Source organism: Haliotis rubra, unplaced genomic scaffold (assembly GCF_003918875.1).
Source record: "Haliotis rubra isolate DU_JTF1 unplaced genomic scaffold, ASM391887v1 Scf4, whole genome shotgun sequence".
Taxonomy (NCBI): domain Eukaryota; kingdom Metazoa; phylum Mollusca; class Gastropoda; order Lepetellida; family Haliotidae; genus Haliotis; species Haliotis rubra.
This window is the reverse complement of record NW_025767079.1, coordinates 4,072,922-4,091,896: the sequence shown is the minus strand read 5'-3', so window position 1 is coordinate 4,091,896 and position 18,975 is coordinate 4,072,922. Positions and strand designations below refer to the sequence as shown.

Here is an 18,975-nt window from a genome sequence, read left to right as displayed (position 1 = left end):
TTGCATGTGAAAACTTATGGGCCGACACTGTTTTGAGAATACAAACAGATTTTTACATAACATGATTAAATATCGAGGTAAAAAACACAGAAATGGGATCAATTTGGATCAGTCATTATACAAATAGGGCCCTAACGACACCAATCGATTTTGACAGAATCGTCTATGAAAACAAGTTGTAACTCGGAAACTAGGCAAAGCAGGAGACAAAATTAAATGACAGTAGATTGTGAGAACATATAGCTTTCATTTTCAACAACAATTGTCACGATTTCAGGTTTATACAAGCCTGTAAACAAGATAATTTAACCCCTAAAATGTAGATGAATTCTGCATCGGCCCTCAAAGCTATTCCTCATATGACGTCACAGAGGCGCGCCGCTCTGATTGGTTGAAATTTCGTTCGCGGGTGAGAATTGTGCACTGTTGTCAAAAAGGTCGATTTAAGTCAATTAAAGGTCGAAATAAGTAGTTTTAATGACAGGGTTTCATTTATAACAAAGCCAGTTAGTGATTTATGTATATGTACCCCCTAGGGTTTATGTGACCTTTAAGGATTGAAACTTAAGCTGAACATACATATAATAGTAGAACTCCTAAGAGTTGTAGGCATATATATAGTATGATATAGAATCACAGTACCGTATAACAGCAAAAGACTCCCTAGAGTTTATTAGGTAATATACTTTATGATATGAGTATAGTACTGTGCTTAAGATATAATTAACTTGAGCTACCTAAATAGCCAAAACAACTCCGTAGAGTTTGTTAGCTAAAACATTTTATAATGTAACCATAATGCTTAAGATATGATGAAACTTAAGCAAAATATATAATAGCTAAAAACTCTTTAGAGTTTGTTAGCTAAGATACTTATATGATATAATATAGCACTGAGCTTAAGATATGAATAAACTTAAGCTACATATATAATAGCAAAAAACTCCGTAGAGTTTGTTAGCTAATACATTTTATAATGTAACCATAATGCTTAAGATATGAATAAACTTAAGCTAAATATAAAATAGCAAAAAACTCTTTAGAGTTTGTTAGCTAATATACTTATGATATAAACATAGTACTGAGCTTAAGATATGAATTAACTTAAGCTACATATATAATAGCCAAAAACTCCGTAGAGTTTGTTAGCTAATACATGTTATAATGTAACCATAATGCTTAAGATATGATGAAACTTAAGCAAAATATATAATAGCAAAAACTCTTGAGAGTTTGTTAGCTAATATACTTATATGATATAAACGTAGTACTGAGCTTAAGATATGAATAAACTTAAGCTACATATATAATAGCAAAAACTCTGTAGAGTTTGTTAGCTTATATATAGTATGATATAAACACCATAGTACTGAGCTTAAGATAATAAATTAAACTTAAGCAAAATATATAGATAGCATGTATCTATTAGTACTGTCATCCGATAAGTATAAAATCTGTAAGATAGACTTATCTTCTCCGTGGAACTGTCAACTGTTGAGCGAGGACCATGGGACCGAAACGGTGGATACCTGAGACTTCCTTGGTGGTGATATCTCTCAGATAGTGGTTGGCAAACACCATATCGGATCTCCAGAAACATCCCTCCATTATGGTATTCAACGAACAATTCCCATGTAGAGCGAGAGTTGAGGCTAGCGCTCTAATTTCGTGAGGATTAGAAGCTCTTGGAGGGTCGCGTCCAACAGCCTTGTAGGCACGTAGTATGACAGTTCTGATCCAAATAGAGATAGTAGTACGTAAGACTTCCGTCTGCGTAGCTGTAGATATAGGGATAAATAATCTCTTGAATATCCCCTGCTCTATTTGGATCGTTGGAGATATATTTTCAGTGTACGAACTGGGCATAGTGACAGATCCATCGTATCATGCGGTCCAAGTATGGATGAGAGAGCTGGGACGTGGAATAATCTGTCTGGTTGACCTGGCAGTTGGTTTTCCCTATAAAATCCGAGCGAAGTCCCAGATGAGCTATGTTATGAAAATCATCAAAGCGTGTTCTCTCGTAATCCAGTGCGTGAATCTGACATCCTGGTGGCCGTAGCTAGTGCTAACAGGATCAAGGTTTTGTGGGTCAGTGATTCAAACGATGTAGATAGCGATGGTTCAAAAAACCTCACTAGTGAGGTGTTGGAGCATTATATTAGATCCCAAGCTGGAGCGTGAAACTTCCGTTTCTAATCCTCAAATCGGGACGCTTGTAACAAACCGAGTAACTCTGGCGTTTTGTCAACTTGATGCCCGCTCTTATAGTATGACTGAACTTATAGCTGCCAGATAAATGGACAAGGTTGAGCCTTTTAGATTCTTAGTTTAACGTAGATAACATAAGAAATCTGCCACTTGAGGATGTGTAGCATATCTGGCTGTAAATCCTTTCTTAGCAGCGTAATTGACAAACTGTGCCATTTGTCATCGTATAAGTTACGAGTCGAGTTACGTCGTGCAAGCGTGACCGCTGTAGCCGCTCTGGCAGAATAACCTCTTATTCAGACATGCCTTGATACAATCCATACGTGAAGTTGGAATGCTTCTGGTGTATCGTGCACTTGTTTGGTGTGCAGATGTATCAATAGATTGGACTGACTGACTGAGTTTGGTTTTACGCCTCTTTTAGCAATATTCCAGCAACATCACGGCGGGGGACACCAGAAATGGGCTTGACACATTGTACCCATGTGGGGATTCGAACCCGGGTCTTCGGCGTGACGAGTCAACGCTTTAACCACTGGGCTACCCCACCGCCCCTCAATAGATTGGAGCGTTGTGGGAGCTGAAGAATTAGTTTTCCAATTTCTTGTGTGACATCTGGAAACCAAGTTCTCGCTAGCCAGTAGGGCATGACCAAATCAGATGGAGGCTCTGCATTTGACTGATTTTCTGTAAGACTTGCTTAGTGCGTCCGTTGCCCATGCTAGTGGGTCTGGCACTGGCGATAAGAATGTTGTCAGTTGCTTGTTGAACCGAGTGGTGAATAGGTCTATCAGAGGAGATCCTATTTCCCTGTGTGTGGAGCATCCATTCTGTCGGCGACGGTAGGTGTAGCCCAGAGAGAGCGTCTGCTAATACATTCTATGCTCCTGTGGCAAGTACTGACGTGTATGTTTAGATTGTCGATTCGATCGAACAGTCTGAAACTTCGAGTCAGTAGGTTCTGTGACCTAGTTGAACCTTGTTTGTTCACATAAAAAAACGCCAGTGTTGAATTGTCTGTGTGAACCATTATCTGAGCGTTCTGTAGTAGGTTGCTCCAGTGACTTATGGCGTTTATAACTGCTTGCATCTCTAGCAGATTATGTAACATTTGCTCTCTTGATTGCTCCATAGACCTGAGGCTGTCCTGCCGGTAAGGTGGGCTCCCCAACCTTGTAGTGACGCGTCTACGTACAGACGTGTTTTCGATTCCGGCTCTACTAAGGAGACGCTTGTGCAAACATTCAATCTCTTGGTCTTGATGATGAAATTCAACTGTAGTCTGAGACGCTGTGGATTTGGATCCACTTGTATACCGTCGTCGAGGAAAATTTGCTGCGAAGTCCTTGACGCTGCTCACTGAGATAATGTTGTCACTTGCAACCTAAGTCTTGAACTGTGAACTATGCTCGACCTTTGTGTAGGGCGTTGTCCATCGCGGTCCAATCAGAACAAGGCATTTTGATTCTGTAGAGTACCCGCGCTGTGATGTCACCGGTGTAGCAGGAAAAGGAACCTTGTATAATATAGTGCCGTCGTTGATATTAGAACAATCGTCGGTCTTCACCGTAGCTTCCCGGAGTTACCCGAGTAACCACGTGTTCCGAGGGTTAATGGTAAACGCGCGAAACCTCCGGCGCGAAATACCTCGCTCTGTAATATTAATGCTGGGTAGGTTATTTCCCTGGCTGTCGTGAAAGTAACTTCAGTCTTAAAGATAATTCAACTTGTAGACTGTATACATGAATGTATCGTCATAATTGTAGAATTAAAGCTGAACTTGTTGTACATATTTCTTCTCAGAAATCGTTGACGATATGAGTTTTATTCGCTGTAACAAGGTTGCTGTTCCATTCCGTAATAGAATTGTCTGCAGATCTGCGTATGGGCTTCCAAAGATTTGGAGCAGGCTGTATCCAGATTAGCTGGTACCGCTGCAATCGGATCAATAGGAGGTAAGGTGAAATAGTCTACATCATCATTCTTCATGACGTAAGTCTGAGTTCAATTCTCGTTCTTTGATGAAAAAAACACGTTGTAACTCATTCACCATCCAGTATCTAATCTCAGCATCTGAGAAAATGATACTTTCCTCCTCTTTTGACGTAGGGTCACATGTCGGAGTCCTAGATCTATAGGAAGATCTATGAGAGGACTGTGGAGAACGGACTGACGAGTGGCTAGTGTAAGGAGACCTTGGAGGAGACGCCCTCCGCGAACGCTGGGGACTTCGCGAACTCTACTATATCTTCCGAACGTTGGGGGCTTCGCGAACGCTGGGGGCTTCACGAAGCTCTTCTAGGCGATGTAGATCTTCTAGGCGATGAAGAACTGGAGCCACTTAGCCTTTGCGACCTTCGCGAATGTATCGAGTCAGTGTCCCATGATCGACATATGAGCTTTGCTTCGCGAACGCCTCTTCGTGCATGACAAGGTGCGTGCTCGGCGAAGCGCTCCTTCCTCTCGCGAAGCCTCTTGCAAAAGGTGAGGCTCTAGCTCCTTCATGGAGGCAGCCTGGGATACCTTATGCAAAGAGCTCACTCCGGGCAGGGTTGCCCTTCGCGGAGGCGCGTCTATGGGCTCAGAGGCCCTACGCGAAGCCAAGGCGGGCTCTGAGGCCCTGTATGACTTGATATGGGGTGGGCTCTGAGGCCCGTGGCTCTGAGGCCTCTGTAAGCCGTAGCGGTCTTCCATCACCCTCATTATCTGGTTGATCAAGTCGCCTGAAGCGGTCATGCTTGATGAGGGATGTCTCTGCAGAGGTGACGGACCCTCAGATAAATTTTTGGTGATAGTGTCGGCATCTCCGGTTGTGTGCTAATCTGCGCTGAGGTAACAGTCGCAGAAACAAGTCGTTTCTTATGACGAGCATCTGGAATGATAATCGGAATGTCATCATCATATAAAGATAATTCTGTGATAGGTAAACCATCGGAGGCAAAATTATTAGATTTTGTAGATTTCCCTTTTGACGTAGCTGTAGACCTAGGGTTCGAAACGTATGTGATGATATGGACGTTTTCCTAGTCTTAGACTGAGAAGACGGCAGGTCTTGAGATGCAGGTCGCTGTTTGGACATAGCGGACTGCGTCCCACGCTATTCTCTGAGGGAACTCAGACATGCCACCAGCTGGTGGCGGGTCGTCAGTCAACATTGACAGGGAATATTAGCTTCTGATCTAATAGCCATGACTGAAGATTGTTTGCAAGATTTATCTGCCTTCCGTCTAAAAACGGAACATAAATATTTATCAAAGGCAGAAATTGGTAAATTAATACATAATTTACAACGAGAAACAAAATAACATGGAGTAATGCAACTAGGGCATTTTAAATGTGGATCGGTAGCTGAATAACGTAGTTTACAACCTGTGCAGATTCTCATTAACGTAAACTACTGAACAATCACGGCGAACCGTGAATAAACAGCAGAAACACCATTAATAATCAATGCAAGTTGAATAAGGATACTAGTTACACCTCTATACTAAGTATAAGAGGTACTAAACTAAAAGGATATAGTGTGTTGGGAGACACAGGCGCTCTCACGACCAGCTCACTGGGCGAAGAAGGAGAGAGTGAGGCACATGGGTTCGGGTGGCGCCCTCGCTCCCGCGCTTGTGGAAGGGAGGTAACTCGTGGTCAGTACTAATGAGTGATTTTTTATTGAAGGGAACTTCAATTGGGAGATACAAGTGTTCCACTAGGTTCGCCAGAAGAAGAAGACAAGCAATAAGCATGAGTCAGGATAAGGAAAAATAATAACAATCTCAGAACCAGACAATCCAGTGATTGATGTTACATCAGGATACTATGGTATGTGGATACGCTAACACTGTACATCAATCAAGTCACCAAGCCACAGCAACTAATGATTATCAACTAGTGGTGACGAGTTGTGAAGAGATGTGGAGAGCTGTGGAGGGCTGTGAAGAGATGTGGAGGGCTGTGGAGGGCTGTGAAGAGATGTGGAGGGCTGTGGAGTGTTGTGGAGTGTTGTGGAGGACTGTGAAGAGCTGTGGAGGGCTGTGGAGGGCTGTGAAGAGCTGTGGAGGGCTGTGGAGGGCTGTGGAGGGCTGTGAAGAGATGTGGAGAGCTGTGGAGAGCTTTGGAGAGTTGTGAAGAGATGTGGAGAGCTGTGGAGAGCTGTAGAGGGCTGTGGAGAGATGTGGAGAGCTGTGGAGGGCTGTGAAGAGCTGTGGAGGGCTGTGGAGGGCTGTGAAGAGATGTGGAGAGCTGTGGAGGACTGTGAAGAGATGTGGAGAGCTGTGGAGGGCTGTGAAGAGATGTGGAGGGCTGTGGAGGGCTGTGAAGAGATGTGGAGGGCTGTGGAGGGCTGTGAAGAGATGTGGAGGGCTGTGGAGGACTGTGAAGAGATGTGGAGAGCTGTGGAGGACTGTGAAGAGATGTGGAGGAGCTGTGGAGGGGGCTGTGAAGAGATGTGGAGGGCTGTGGAGGGCTGTGAAAAGAGATGTGGAGGGCTGTGGAGGGCTGTGAAGAGATGTGGAGAGGGCTGTGGAGGGCTGTGAAGAGATGTGGAGAGCTGTGGAGGACTGTGAAGAGATGTGGAGAGCTGTGGAGGGCTGTGAAGAGATGTGGAGGGCTGTGGAGGGCTGTGAAGAGATGTAGAGAGCTGTGGAGAGCTGTGGAGGGCTGTGAAAAGATGTGGACAGCTGTGGAGGGCTGTGGAGGGCTGTGAAGAGATGTGGAGGGCTGTGGAGTTTTGTGGAGGGCTGTGGAGAGATGTGAAGAGATGTAGAGAGCTGTGGAGAGTTGTGAAGAGTTGTGAAGAGATGTGGAGAGCTGTGGAGGGCTGTGGAGAGATGTGGAGAGCTGTGGAGGGCTGTGGAATGCTGTCGAGTGTTGTGGTGAGATATGGAGAGCTGTGGAGGGCTGTGAAAAGATGTGGAAAGCTGTGGAGGGCTGTGGAGTGTTGTGGAGGGCTGTGAGGAGATGTGAAGAGATGTAGAGAGCTGTGGAGAGTTGTGAAGAGATGTGGAGAGCTGTGAAGGGCTGTGAAGAGATGTGAAGAGATGTAGAGAGCTGTGGAGAGTTGTGAAGAGATGTGGAGAGCTGTGGAGGGCTGTGGAGAGATGTGGAGGGCTGTGGAGAGCTGTGGAGTGTTGTGAGATATGGAGAGCAGTGGAGGGCTGTGGAGCGTTGTGGAGTGGAGAGCTGTGGAGGGCTGTGGAATGTTGTGGGGTGTCGTGGAGTGTTGTGGAGAGATGTGGAGGGCTGTTGAATGTTGTGGAGAGCTGTGGAATGCTGTGGAGAGATGTGAAGGGCTGTGGAATGCTGTGGAGTGCTGTGGAGTGCTGTGGAGCGTTGTGGAGAGCTGTGGAGTGTTGTGGAGAGATGTGGAGGGCTGTGGAATGCTGTGGAGTGCTGTGGAGCGTTGTGGAGCTGTGGAATGCTGTGGAGAGATGTGAAGGGCTGTGGAGTGCTGTGGAGCGTTGTGGAGAGCTGTGGAGAGCTGTGAAGAGATGTGGAGAGCTGTGAAGAGATGTGGAGAGCTGTGGAGGGCTGTTGGGAGCTGTGTAGGGCTGTGGAATGCTGTGGAGTGTTGTGGATTGGAGAGCTGTGGAATGCTATGGGGTGTTGTGGAGTGTTGTGGAGAGCTGTGGAGGGCTGTGGAATGCTGCGGAGTGTTGTGGAGAGATGTGGAGGGCTGTGGAATGCTGTGAAGTGCTGTGGAAATCTGTAGTGTACTGGAGAGGGTTGTGGAGAGCTGGGAAGAGCTGGGGAGTGCTGTGCGGTGCTGGGAAGAGCTGTGGAATGCTGCGGAGTGTTGTGGAGAGATGTCGAGGGCTGTGGAATGCTGTGAGGTGCTGTGAAGTGCTGTTGAGGTCTGTAGTGTACTGGAGAGTGTTGTGGAGAGCTGGGAAGAGCTGTGGAGTGCTGTGGGGTGCTGTGGACAGCTGAGCAGAGATGTGTAGGTCTGTGGTGTGTTGTGGAGAGGTGTGGAGAAATGGGAGAGTGCTGGGGAGAGCTGTGGGTTGTGGAGTGATGTGGAGAGCTGTGGATATTCTGGAACATTGTGAAGCATGGTGGAGTGCTATGGAGATTTGTGGAGTCCTGTGGACACATTCTAACACATATCAATCCCCACCCCACCATTTCACAATACACACATGGAGAGACTTACTGAGGATCAGCAGATCAGTGTTTGCTGGCCGGATTCGAAGACAGCCGCGGGTCAGCTGGCACCTATTGTCCATTCTTTCTGGCAGTTGGACTTTAGCACTGATGTTTGTGGAGGACTTCTGAACAAGGTAGTCCTTGTAGCCGCGGTATGGCTCCTCTGTACCCCAGGGGGTGGGGGTCTGTGATGTAAGTCTGCTTGCAGCAGCTACTGTGGCTTGGCTCTGAGATTTGCTAGGATGAAGGCCTGATGAAAACAAAAAACAAAACATCACCATGGTGTTGAGAGATGATCTTTGAGCATAAAGAACAGCATGTACCGTCAAACAGACCCTGCAACAAATATATCCAAGAGATCCGGATCATCCCATGCAAGTCTTGAAGAAGGTCTCTTGGCTCCTTTTCATTACATTCACTGAAAATAATTTAGGTACCATTTTTTCTGTAAATATGTTCATTTCGGAAACAAGACGTTAGTCTAACTGTGCCCATCAAACCCCAAATTATAATCTACTTGCCTAAACCTGTCCCCTGCCATTATCAACAGTAGAATATTATATATTATATATGTTGACTTTTTTAGATAAGCCTATTACGCTGATAGTCATTGGACTGAAACTGGGCCATTGGTTAAGGAAAAATACATTATATGAACAGATTGTTGTTTGTTTGTTGTTAAATGTTGCAGACAACAGTATCTCAGCTATATATGGTGCTTTGTAGATAATTCAGTCTGGACCAGACAATCCAGTGATCAATGGCATGAGCACCATATCATATCATGACTACAAAACAAAATACATAGGATGAAACTGTAACCTGAAACACCTCATACAATAAGGGCAACTCAAGCAAGATGGCTCCAAAAAAATATATCCTCATAATATAATAATGACATATTTAAATTTTATGTGTAAGAAGAACATCAGTGTTTGTATTTTGTGAATTTGAAATCTAAATTAAGTTCCCAGGGTTGTTAACTTGGGTTCAAACTTAAATCTATTATTGACAATTAGAGAATTCACCTAGAGAATCCACTGTCCCATTTGCAGGCCTGTATGCTCGTCTTCCAAACTGAGGACGCTCTAGTCTGCCAGGAGGTGGAGACACAAGAAAAGTGTCTTTAATTGGTGGCAGCTGTAATCGATGAGATTTGTCTGCCTTCTCAGTGTCCAAAGACGGACTTGTGCCCTTTAATGGATATATTCTTCGTGGCGGCTGTTTTGAGCGACGCATTATGATCTGTAATGAAAAAGAAAATTCATGAGGTTTATTGCATCACAAAAGAGTGAGAGTTTGGCAAAAGTGGTGAAAGATGGCATTAGGGGTGAAACGATGCAGCAAGGTCACGACACAAGATGACCATAATTATGTCACATTGTATGAAAACATCTTGGCTATATATATTTCAGAGTTGGTTCAACAGGAAAACCTGCCTGTGGAAACATGTCTATAGTGACTATTTTAAGCAGGCAGCTTGAAACGACAATGACAACACTTTTTTCAATATGTGATAAACAAAACCACTGGAGAGTCATTGAAAGATTAGCACGTAAGCTATTTCAACAAATGTATCACCTTGTATCAATACAAAATTAACATATCATGTATCATATTATCACATGAACACACAATGCATGAATGTATCATTTCACCTCTTGATGGTATTCCCTCTGAATTATTAGAACTAATTAAAAGAATATTAACAAGCACAAGAGCCTCAATCATTTACAACAGTTTTTATAACATCATTTGCCAATCATGTGTAATGGTTTCACATGACACACAAATCCCTTCTCAAATTAGCCCCAGGCTACTTCTGGTCAGGCTTTAAGCAACATATTTTTTATCAGACAGTTGACTCCCAGCGCCTTAAAAATTAGAGCTCTTGGCTACTCATGGTCATACTTTTAGCAAGATATTCTATTACTGAGAGCAGGCCAATCAGTTCCTTTAAATTTCAAACCCCAGGACTCCCATTCAAACACTTAGAAACATACTTGTTATCAGATAGTAGGCCTGGCAATTCCCCCCAAAATAAGGAACTGTCAGAGAAATTCTCTTTACAAATTCACTAGTTTCACTGAACAAGATGTCCAGAGTTTTATTCATGTTGGAAAAATCTTCAAGACCAAAGGTTGAACTAACTCGCAAAAGAATATCCACGGACAGAGTCATGGTGATTCCAGTTTTCATATAGCCAGTGAAACGCTGTATCATGATCACAATAAGTCTTTTTCTTGTTGGTAAAAACTAGGGCTGGGATGAATCCAAGTTTACCACCCTGGTACCGACCCCCAGTCACCTGACCCTACACCAGTTGCCAGTACAGGTCTCTGGGAGAGGGACAGCTGAGGACAAAATGCCCAAGTCAGTACAGTCCTGACAAAAACTATTTACTGGTAGTATTTACATATAATATATGAATAAATATGATTATTCAATGACATTCATACAATAGAGTTGACTGAAGCTGTATCTTTACTCAAACATGTATTTTAGAAGGAATGCATTCATAATCAGATAGAAATACGAAACGAAGATAACATGAAGTGTAAATGACTAACCATGGGTGCAACACAACTCTGGACCTATCAGACCCAGGAACCAAGGTTTCTTACCCTAGCCCAAGTTAAAATTTGTTTCTAAATACAGTACTTTAACTAAAACTATATCGCCAACCTGTTTCTGCATCAATTTTTATCACCCGTATGTCATTGGATGAGCGACAACATCTTTCAAAGATGAACTTAGCCAAAATTGTTCTGTCTGACTGTCATCAGTCAGATGAGCCTGACCAAATAAAAAGCATTTAAGACTTAGGAAAAATAGTTTCCGCTAAAATAAAGGCACGGTCAACACATGCTAAGGCTTTAACTTACTGTTCACGACTATCAGGATCTTGTAAATGAAGATTACATCAGAAATCAACGAAATCACACGCCTCTATCTTGACAGACGTGTTTCCAAATAGCGCGCGCCCTTGGTTGTCAAGGACATCACTTCCGATGGATAAGCTTCCGGGTTCAGAGGTCACTGAAAACCACGCCCTCTACAGTCTGAAGTTCTTGGTTACTTGTCCAATGTTATCCGTTTGTACAATTTTGATGTGTTGAGATGAAAACAATATGTTCTGTGTTTGACAACTAGCTCAACTAATTTCACACACTTACATGTTTTGAAAATCTGAAATAATTAATACATTTATATCAGAGCATTTGGATCATGTCGGAAAAAGGATTTTCGAACTTTTATTAGATTTCTGTTACCCAAGATGAAGTTTCACCACATGTGTGTACTATTTTTGTCTGAATGTTCCGAGAAAGTGGGATACCTGCTCAAGTTCAATTTTTAAAATATTTTTTATCATTTCCTGAGAACCAGTTTCTCACGAAAGTAAACTAAATTGAGCTTTGAATAAGTTCCTTTGCTGTGGTTAATGGTAACATATTAATACTTTGCAATGTATGGGGTGTTGCTATACGTTTTGTTCATGTGTATACAAACATACAGACACATATGTAACCAATATGAGGGTATCTGAAAGCCTTTAAAACGAGGAATAGTTGTGTTATTTCGACTAATCGGATTGGAAACCTTGTCATTGTTTTTGGTAGTGAGTGAGTTAGAGGTTTTACGCTAGCTTTAAGGTCACAACATACGCCACCCTTTAGGACATTCCAGCACCATCACTGCGGGGACACCAGACTTTGACACTGCATGTGTAGTTTTCTCACAGTCCCTGAACCACATTTTCCCTTCTGTGCAACCGTTTCTCCGGTGCAAAGGTTTTCGATGAACTAAATCTATATTTCATTAGGTTCAGGAATCTATGAGCTCATTTAGGCTCCTTTTCAGTTTAAATGGAGCTATTTGTTTCTGTCATAATTCTGGGTTGTTTTTTTCAGAAGCAAAGCGTAAGTCTACTACAGGTTGAACAACGCCTGGTATTTTTTAAATGCATTGCTGTACCATTTTAGCTATTGATTTCGTCACTGTTCAGATCTTTTTTTTTATGGAATTTATTTATGTGACAGATATTAGCAAGAAATGCTCTTTGTGTTAAAATATTATACATGGTTGGTTGAGTGAGCTGGAGAGTGACGCTGCTTTGAACAATATTCCAGCGGAGGCGTTATGTTTCATGATGGCAACCAAACGGAGCAGGAAGTCTTTGACACGAGTTTGACAGATACAGGATCATCAGTGATACTGGAGAGTATTTGCTTTTATCTCTCGCATCATAACCTGACCTGTATTTATTGTGGTCTAATCCCCAGGGTCGTCTTGGCGAGAGTTACATGCACAAATGTGAATAAGGAGAACGGCGTCGGCCGCAGTTACATATTCAAATATTTAATCACAATTCATTGCCAAGGCGGTTCGTCACCTGACTCCCTTTACTATCAACATGGTCGCAAATATATATATGTTTGCTTCTTGTTTTACGCCGCACTCAGCAATATAGCTATATGTAAGCGATTTGTAACTAATCGAATCTGGACAAGACCATCCAGTGATCAACATCATGAGCACGATCTACGCAGCTGGGATACGATGACATGTGTCGACCAAGTCAGCGAGCCTGACCACCCGATCCTGGTAGTCGCCTCTTATGACAAACATGGGTTGCTGAAGACCAATTCTAACCCGGATCTTCATGGGTTCATAGTGTGGAATGACATTGGAAGTCACATAAATGTCGGATTCCAATTTTGTATACAGTCTGTGTGATTATATTATATCTGAGAATATACGTGAGTGTGTAGCCAAGGTTTTGAATTTAAACTCCTTGAATGACACTTACTGGAAAACTTTGGAATGTATTAAAGTGGATTGACAAACCACATACTTTGTAAGTGTGAATTTATATCAAAGAGTATGCATGAGTGTGCAGGTATGGTTTGAATTTATAGTTCCTGGAAAGTTTCAGAAAATACGGGAAAGCACTGGAAAACACTGGTCAAATTTAGTACTGCAGAGACAAATAGCCGAGATGGAAGTGTTCTAAATCTTTGTTAAACACCACTGTTCTGGACAGAGAACATTAATTTTCAGTGAGTGAGTTTAGTTTTACGTCGCACTCAACAATATTCCAGCTATATATGTAAATAATCGAGTCTGCACCAGACAATCCAGTGATTGACCACCCGATACCGTTAGTCGCCTCTTACGACAAGCATATATATAGGTTACTGAAGATCAATATTCTAACCCGGAACCTCACAGGTTATCAATTTTCAGAATATTTCCAGAAGACGGCATTTATAAGTAATACACAAAAAGGTGAGAATTTATGGATGTCAACTTGGATTTAGAATATACTTGTGTTCCTGGTTATAAGGAAGTTGACATCTATACATCACCTTGTAGACATAGAAAAGTTCGAAATTGTTACTCGACTCAGTTACACCCACGTGTTGTCTTGTATTCAGCTGTGTTGTACAAGGTGTTTGAGTGTGCCATTGAATATCATAAGCAATGGGGTATTGTAAGCCATGGCCTAAGGTTTTTGAGCACTGAGCATGACACTGGTGGTAGATATTGAGCCTGTAGAACAAAGAATACTGTGTAGCAACCAGCATAATTACTCTGGACAATTAATGGTATTGGAGTAAGTCAACCTCAAGGGCAAAATATCACATCCTCTCCTGTTCCAACAGTTTTTGCCCCACTCTGACAACCAAAGATCTCGTCTAGCTTTCATGTCCAACATACCTGTGTACTTGTGATTGTTCACACCCAAATGTTGGTTGTGGAGTGAATGAGTTTAGTTTACCGATGGACATTATTTCAGACATCTCAGCAGGAATATGGCGCTGAGAAACTACGCAACAGCCAACAGCATTCGGCCCCACGATCACCAGACTTCTGTCTTGACTAACGGATGCAATCTTCACAGCGATTTAGACTGATGACGACTCAGACACCTGTATATCCGTCTGGTGTTGCAGTTGGAATGTGCTTGAGACAAAGCTTGGGTGAACCCAACCCATCACACAGAGGCATCAATCCATTCATGACTTCCTTTCCAAAACATTTTTCCCTGACCAAATAATATAAATGACCAGCCTCCTATATGATTGGTTTATTGATAATTATGTCATTGGGGAAACCCAGAAACAAATATTGACATGCATAGGTGAAAGAGTGAGTGAGTTTAGTTTTAGGCTTCTTTTAGCAATAATCCAGCAATATAATGGAGGGGGACACAAGAAATGGGCTTCACACATTGAACCCATCTGGGGAATCGAACCCAGGTCTTGGTGTGACAGGCGATTGCTTTAACCACTAGGCAACCCCACTGCCCCCGACATGCATAGGAACAAAAACTGGATGACTCAGTTATTCAAAACCAATCCCCAGCCCATCCCAGCCCCTCCAAGATATGACAAAAAACACAATACTTTAAAAACCTTTTATTGATCACCAGGTGGTTACACACATCAATAAACCCAAGGGTCAGTCAGGATATATCAATGACATTTATTGAACTCATAACAAAACCTGTACCCCTCTTTTTATCATTGTAAACAATACTTTGATCGACTGCTGAGACACTGACGAACAGAAACACCAAAAGTATTGAACAGCAAAACATATTTTTTAACTGAATTAAATTCAAGTACTTTGCTAAAAATAATTGGAAATAACAAACATTTATTGATTTTAATTAGAAATCAGCAAAACAACCTAGTTATACTCTTCATGTGAGTCATCATTTTGAGTATATTACACTGACTTTAAATCGACACTGCATAATGAAACATTACCCACAAAAATATATAAAATAGTCTTCTATTTTGCCTTGATGAACATGAGTCAGGTTAAAAAAATATCATATGGAAGACAATCATATTACATACATTTGTTCCAGCAACAACAACAAAACAGCTGAGACAAACCGACCATGACACCAGTTGAATCAGCAGTATAACAGGCCTAGGAACATTGTTGAAAATGTGGACAGACCAATCTTATCACCTGTTTTACAAACTTCTCTGTCAATGTACGAAGGCAGGAGGCCAAAAAATTGTTATCTCTTCAGTTAAAAGTTGTAAAAAAATTACAAATGATATGATGTTTACAATGTTTTTCAAAACATTATTCAGATTGAAAGTGTGTTTTGGCTGATATTGTTAAGTTGGTTTAAGCACCGAAGTGATTTAACAACCCAATCCAAACACCTTAAATTAGAAAAAGAAATATCTGGGTTGATTTTACCCCCAACCCCATCAACCATGAATTTTCCACAACAGTTTTCCAAAAATACCAAAGAATAAGTTAAAGATATGTATTCTACCAGGAAACCAAATCAATTATCCTTAAATCAAATATTCGTTGTTTTAATCATTAGCACCAGAGCTAATCTGGAAGTGCTTTTTTTTAAAACTACCTACAAAACAACTTTTGCTTACCAAATACTAAGATAAAGGTGGTATGAGCTATTACTTCAGATTCAAATAGTCATTTGACAATCGATATTTTGAAAACCAAAAGTGTTAAGCATTTAATAACAATATCCGAATTGTTATATTAATTCAGGCAATCTAAATCTTTTCAACAGCTCATAACACATTGAAGAAAAAAACCTTCCATTTTTGCCTCCAGCATCTTGAAATATTAGACTACAAATGTGACACACAAACATGATTGGTTTGTCCACATTACAAGTCATAAGGCACAAGGATATATACATCTCATTTGCATAACTACACAATGTGCCATGAATCTCTCAAAAATCACAGATACAAAAATATGATTTTGGTCAAGAAACAACACATGACATATAAGCGAAACATACAATCTTGTCTTGATTTGTTTATGTCAACCATTTCCCTTATATTCTGACAAATAATAATAAGAATAATTTCAGTTACATAATGCCGTCAGTCACTTCTAAAAAGAAAATATTTTCCATGTGACAACTCTAACCAAATGTTTGATAGGCATTTAGAAGTTGGTAGGGTAATACAAGACACATCAGGAGTAGTACACACAATAGTGGTTCTGTGACAGGTCCTTACCAACGGCTTAATTTACCTCTTCCTGGAGCCGGAGCTACCATCAGCCACAGCAACATGCTCCGTAGTAGCAACCGGTAAATAACTGGAATGGTGAATGTCAGCAGACAGTAATAAATGGTTATCAGCGCAATCACTCAGTTTAGACATGACTTGTAAAAGCCGTCTAGACCTGTCCTTGGCACGTCTAAGAATGGAATATAAATAATTATTAAATTCAATTTCAGATAAATGCTGACAAAGTTGACAGCGAAAGCTGGAAGAACATGGAGAAGTGCAATTAGGACATAATAAATGCGGATCAGCAACCGAGAAACGGTATCTGCAACGAATGCAAGTTTTCATCACTTGTAAACAAGATGAAAAATCATGTCAACAACGTGAATAAACAGATAATTTAGACAAAAATTTCAAACCATATTGCTGGTATATCAAATGCCGTATACAGTTAATTTAGTAGGAAAGGCCTAAATATAAAAGGATATAACGCTGTATAGGGGACCCAGGCGCTCTCACAACCGTCCTCTAGGGCGAAGAAGGAGAGAGTGAGGAGCATGTTGGGTCATGTGACGGATTTCCCGCTAAAACAGCTAAAAGGAGATAAAACTGGGTGAGTGATTTTACGTCCGCTTTTTTGAAGGGAGCTTCAAAAGGGGATTCAAGTGTTCCACTATCATTAGCAAGAAGAAGGAGACAAGCAGTTAAGCATGAGTCAGGATAAGGAAAAATTAAGCCTTTGGTAAGGACCTGTCACAGAACCGCTATTGTGTATTCTACTTCAGGTGAAGGGGCAAGTATTAGCCCAGAAACGTCGTGTGTAAATAATAAAGAAGTTGCACATCCATATCAAGTGTCTTGTATTGACTTTAACCACTGTTTCTAAATTAAACAAACATAGATGAGCAGTCTTTCCTCACTCTTCAATAATGAGAAGATGAGTCTAATAAACTATATTCTTCTGTATTAAGTGCGAGGGACCACGATTTGCTTTCCATCATTCTTAGTAGTTAAGAAATATACCCTTCTTGAACTTGACAAGAGAGTTCTCAAGTTTGTGGAGGTCTAGAAATGAGGGCAACTATTGAAATTATAATATTTGAGCGAGATTTCATGTCACACCATCTTGGTAGATTCATTCACACCAAACCATGAATTTCTTTTCATTTTTAGCCATAATTTGCAGATTTTATAACTGAGCTGTCTGTTTTAATGAACTTTGGCAAGATGGAGCAGGACAAATAAATAAATTAATTGTGGAAAAACTCATTTGCATGATGCAAAGACATATTGTATATATTCTGGGAAGCCAAACTATTCTTCTACAAAATCTGAATGAAAAAAAACCCAACATTCCCCCATAACAATTTCTTCTTTTCATAAAAAACGTATACTACCCATCAAAAGTTTAGACTCACCAGTGTAAATGTAGCCACTTACTTCAGTCAACTGTTCTAAACTAGATTTTGCAAAATATCCCATACTGTTTATAGGTACTGTTTACACATGAACTGATGTATTGTAAAACAAATTTGTCGCGTTGACAAGACTATTGTCATGAGTTCAATAAATGATGAAACTCAGTGAAAATTGACGAATTCTTAACAAAACTTTTCACCAAAACACAGCTGTTCACATGCACGATATTTGCACATGCTTTTCAGCCATTTGATGCATGATCCTCATGTAATTCATCTGCATAAGTTTTGCAGTTGGTTCCCCCCAAGTAAGAGGAGAAATTCATCTTCGATGTAACCATACATATATTCATAAAATATAGTTAGTGCTTTAAGTGAGTCAAAACTTTTGATGTGTAGTATATATCATGTGAGCAAAATAAGGAATTGTCTTTAACCATCATACTTGACTTGAACAGTTTTATACATGGTAGATATCTATATATATTTTTAAAATAAACTCAACATTTTTTCCTTCAATGTGTTTTTATCAGGATTTGAACCAGAACCAACTGCGCAGCATTCTAACCTCCCCCACTATTCCTGCACTGAACAGCCATGTACTATATGATCTCATTAAAATTATACGTCTCTCCATGATGATCTTATCACATCTTCAAAATATTGAAATATCAACCAGTTGTGATGCTTCTTACATTTCAGTGTGCAATGCATTCAGACCAGTATATATAATCTCTGTTTCCCAAACAGGTGAGTGAGTGAGTGAGTTTAGTTTTACGCCACACTCAGCAATATTCCAGCTATATGGCAGTGGTCTCTAAATAACCGAGTCTGGGCCAGACAATCGAGTGATCAACAGCATGTGCATCGATCTATGCCACTGGGATACAATCGAATGACATGTGTCAACCAAGTCAGTGAGACTGACAACCTGATCCCCTTAGTCGCCTCTTATGACAAGCATGGGTTACTGACGATCAATTCTAAACCGGATCTTCACAGGTCTCCCAAACAGAATTACCTTTTCTAATAATGAAAGCATGCAGTCATCATTTGACAAAGTGTTCGAGTCGTGGTTCATAAAGCACAACCTCCTATTCAGGCACCCTGGATGTAAACAGTGAGTGAGTGAGTTTAGTTTTACGCCGCTTTTAGCAATATTCCAGCAATATCATGGCGGGGGA

General features: G+C 41.2%; 1 long non-coding RNA gene across 1 annotated transcript; it reads left to right on the top strand.

The window, feature by feature from the left end:
* Positions 1–3,119: 3,119 nt before the first annotated feature.
* On the top strand, positions 3,120–18,930 carry LOC124287117. The gene is made up of 3 exons (XR_006901192.1): positions 3,120–3,130; positions 9,459–9,469; positions 18,831–18,930. It is a non-coding gene; the product is annotated as an uncharacterized LOC124287117 (long non-coding RNA).
* Positions 18,931–18,975: the final 45 nt, after the last annotated feature.